At 37.6% G+C, this 4,384-nt stretch overlaps 1 long non-coding RNA gene across 1 annotated transcript; it reads left to right on the top strand.

The window, feature by feature from the left end:
- On the top strand, positions 275–3,234 carry LOC110270113. The gene is made up of 2 exons (XR_002359235.1): positions 275–733; positions 3,023–3,234. It is a non-coding gene; the product is annotated as an uncharacterized LOC110270113 (long non-coding RNA).

The following is a 4,384-nucleotide window of genomic DNA, read 5'->3' as shown; positions in this document are numbered from 1 at the left end:
TTAAATTTTTCATGTCATTTCTATAACACCCCGATTATCCACAGAGTTAATCTCAGAAATCATGTGATGAGAAATTCGATAAATATTCGAGAATCACTTCACCATAAAATAATAGGGTGGACTTAGACTTGATAAGTGAAAAATATAGATATATCATTAGGTTTAGTTAACTGTGAACCAATATATATTAAACCACTTTTTTTCTTCGGTTCAACCGAACCAGAATCAAAAACCATTCACATCATTAGAAATCTTTGTAACCATGATTAAAGCCCTAATTCTTTTTCTTCTTCCTCTGATAAACCAACCAGAGAAAAATTCCTAACCAAGGTCACACCTCTTGGTCACCGCTTGGAATGATTGGCTTCTTATTAGGTGTCCTCTGAGGAAGAAACCACGCCACTCTCTTCACCACCTCATCCCATTTCTTCCTCTCCTATTTATATGTCCATTACTTCTTCTGGGTCTTCTTTTTCTGTGCAAAAAATGGAATTGGGAACGAGAGAGCAGGAGAACGACAGAGGGAGTAGGAGTGACACCAAAAGAAGGTTAAGGAGGAGTCTTTCCAATTCTTCTTGTTCTCCATCAATCAGAGCAGCAAGAGGAGCAGAGTGATGGCGTGAGATGGGGCTGACCGAAGCTGAAGGGGCTGGCCAAAGTTTGAAGTAAAGCTGACCAAGGGAGGAAGAGAAAGTTAGGACTGATTTCATGAGAAAGGGTGAACTCCATTGAGGTAGGGGTTAGGCTAGTTTAATCGTATATTTGTGTTTGTGTGAATGATGAAGTGTGATAATGAAATGTGTGATTTGCCTGATGATTATGTTGCTGAATTAAGCATCCTAATGGTGATGATAATGGTAGAACTACTATGCAGAATTTGATGAACATATATGTACTTGTGTGAGTATGCGCACTTGTAGAAAATGTGAATTGATGATTCTGAGGTCTAGCAGATAGGAAAACCACTCTAGCAACTTTGATTAGTTAAAAGAAGTATAGAATTATGGTTTTAGAGGAATTTTAGACTTAAATATAAGATTTGGTATGTGAGGTTGTTGGAATTACATTGTACAAAATTTCTGCAATTTCTGCATAATTGGCAGCAGAATGAACGAATTTCTGGGAGCAATCCAGACCAAAATTTTGGATGAAATTATTTTTCTGTAAAACTTCAGTGTGTCTTGAATGTTCCATACAAATTTCAAAGAATTTGGCCAAGTGGTTTACAAGATATGAATTTTTGAAAACAGTAGCTGCTGCAGAATTTTTCTGGTTTTTCTAGTTCTGCAGTGTCAATTTCAAACTACTGGAACTTTTGTTTTACTTAACATTTTGAGTTGATTCCAAAGGGATTTTAGAGGTTTGTAAGTCTATTTTAAATGAGTACAAATTTCAGGTCCATAGCTATTTTGTAGAGTTAGTTATGCCTCTTGGAAGCTGGGCTGTTCGCAAGAACTTCAGAACTAGTTTAAAGAAACAGGGCAGCCTTTCCAATTGACATTTAATTAACCAAACAAGGTGATATGAACCTGAAACTTGTTGATTATAAAACTTAGGGGTGTTGAGTATAATCTTACAAAAATTTAGGAGCAACGGATTAGAATTGAAATTATTATGAATTTTATAAAAACACTGTTGCCTGCTGTTTTTCTGAATCTTTACAAGTGCAGTAGCAGAATTTTAAAATCTTGTATAAAATTCAATTCTAATCCAAATATAGTAAAATATAATTCAAAGTAAAGGTTAGGATCTCTAGAGTTACTTTGATAAGAGAGATAGTCCGTGCGTAGGCTTTCACAACATAAAAACCACATAACAAGACAGCAAGGTGCTGTTCCTACAAACCTAGAATAACAGTCTCGGTTTTTCCTCAATAGCTGGAGGTAGACTGCCAAGAAAAATATAATTTCTAGACCTTTAGAAACTTGAGTTCAATACGAACATGTGGACATAAAATTTGTGCGAGTCCGAGTCCGTTTGTGATATTAATCGTTAGATAGAAAACCGGTCGCCAAAAAGGTATTAGGCTAAACAAGCTAAGAAGTGAATAAGAATGCAAGTTACCCCTAGGAAGGTTAAAGTTAAAAGGGTGATGCGGAGGTATGCTTAGTAATATGGTGATGTGGAGGTATGCTTAGTTATGTGGTGATGCGGAGGTATGTATATTTATAAGGTGATGCGGAGGCATGATGAAAAGACAAGAAATAAGAAACAATGAATGAAAAGGACAGTTGAATGTTATTTGTTTGACTAGGCCTTTGTGCCAAATTGCTAATGCAGAAGTGCCCGCCTGACTGATAGCTTAAGATTGCTAATGCGGGAATGTCTGCCTAACTGATAGCATATTGTATGTTGAATGGGACTTTGTGCCAAATTGCTAATGCGAAAGTGTCCGCCTAACTGATAGCCTGAGATTGCTAATGCGAAAATGTTCGCCTAATTGATAGCACTGTTCCTTACTGTGATGCACATTAAAATGTTATTATGATGAGGCCTAACTGACACGGATAACCGTGATGCCAAGGTGTCTAATTGACACAGTAAAGGAATCATATTCGGGGTTCATCCCGAGTAACGTTAGATTGCGGGTAGACAACCGACGCATGAGCTCATGACCTGCACTAGGAACAGGCATGCATCATAAATTGTTTGCACATTTGATTGTGATTGTTTACTGTTCATTCTTTCTGCGATGTGCCATTTGCTTCTTGTTAATTCTCTATTTTCTGATTCTTGTCTGTATTTTAAGATTATGACGTAACTTTCTCAAAGCTTAGAATAAGGTAATAGAGTTAGGAATAATAATCATAGAGAATAGCGTGAGAACGGCATTCATCCCAAAGAAAGATGCCAAGAAACAGTTATGTCAGAACCCACGATACGGAAGTAGCCGAGAGATTTAGTAAGTGAGTTGTTACGATAGAGCCAAAACTCTAGGTTTCACGAGAGAGATGCGCTTTCACGATGTCACCTTACTGGGAGCCATATAGGTTCTCACCCCTTCCTTTTCCTTTCCCCACAGATGGAAGATCCAGACTTGATCGCCACCACAGGAGTTATATTCAGAGAGGTACCAGAGGAACACGTGTCGTCGGACCCTACAGGAGATGCTCGAAACTAGTCTTGAGTTGATGGTTGCAAAGTTGTGCCTCGACGGTAGAAAGAATGTACGATAGATGGTATTCATTTCTTAGATTTTGCTTTCCCTCTCTTCTATAGCATTTTTTAGGGATAGGACCTGATATTTTTTTTTTTAGCCCGGTACCAGCTTAGGGGTTTTCTACATGAACCAGGTATCTGGAAAGTTGTCAGTTGTATATATATATATATATATATATATTTTGTATGAACGCTTTTCTGTGATCTTATCATGCACTCGTTCAACAATATGTTGTTCTGCTTCCATCGTTATATCATGTTTATTATGATGTAGAGGGGGTATTTTTTAAATTTGTTTACACCACAAATATACTTAATATAAAATTAATGTACTCTCACACACTAATTTTAAGTAAAATATAAAATACTCTCCCACACACTAAAACACACTCGGTGTATGTCTTCTACCCCAAACAAATTTGCTATTCTAATGCTCACCCTTCTTTTATACAGTCTTTATTACTTATTTCTATAACTATTTTTCAATCTCTCTGTTATTTGTTTTTTGAAACTCTCAATGCTTTTTAGAAGGTTTTAATTATATTTTGAAAATTTTATTTTTCAGGCAGATTTCCAATGTATGTGCATGTGGAATAAAGACGTCAGGCGTATACATGAAAGAGAAGAAGCATACAGATGTGATCATGTGAACAAGGAGAAAGAAGGCACACACGTGACGCTATTGCATAAGCCCTCTCTAACAAAGAGAGCGACAAGTTGGTTGTCATGTTTTAGTGAGTGAAAAACGCTTGATACATCTATATATTTCCATTCATGTGTAGTAAACCTCAACTTTAGAGACACTAACTCTAGAAAACTTTGAAGTCATGGCAACTTCAACAGCATGAAAATGTTATAAAATTCTTTTTTTACATTTACCATATCAAGAGCAAACTTTTTCTAACAAGATGGGATGTGGAGAGATAAGAGAGGAGAGAGAAAAACAGAGAGAAAGTGAGAGGGTGGAGAGAATGTCACCCCATGAGGCACTCCATGGGTTTCCTATGGCTTCACTGTCCGAGCATCTCCCTGGTGCATCTGAAGTTTGGGAGGTGATAAGTTTCTTCCTATGCGAGAGGTGTTGCACCGTGAGCTCGGATTTCACCTCGGGTGAGCTCAGAAGAAGATGCGGAGGCAGGCAAACAAACACCATCGACCCAAGGAGTTTATGGTGGACGATTGGGTCCTCCTCCATGTGAAGCCATTTCGGCAGCAATCTGTGTGT

This window comes from Arachis ipaensis, chromosome B01, assembly GCF_000816755.2.
Source record: "Arachis ipaensis cultivar K30076 chromosome B01, Araip1.1, whole genome shotgun sequence".
Taxonomy (NCBI): Eukaryota; Viridiplantae; Streptophyta; class Magnoliopsida; order Fabales; family Fabaceae; genus Arachis; species Arachis ipaensis.
This window is presented reverse-complemented; position numbering and strand designations above follow the sequence as displayed.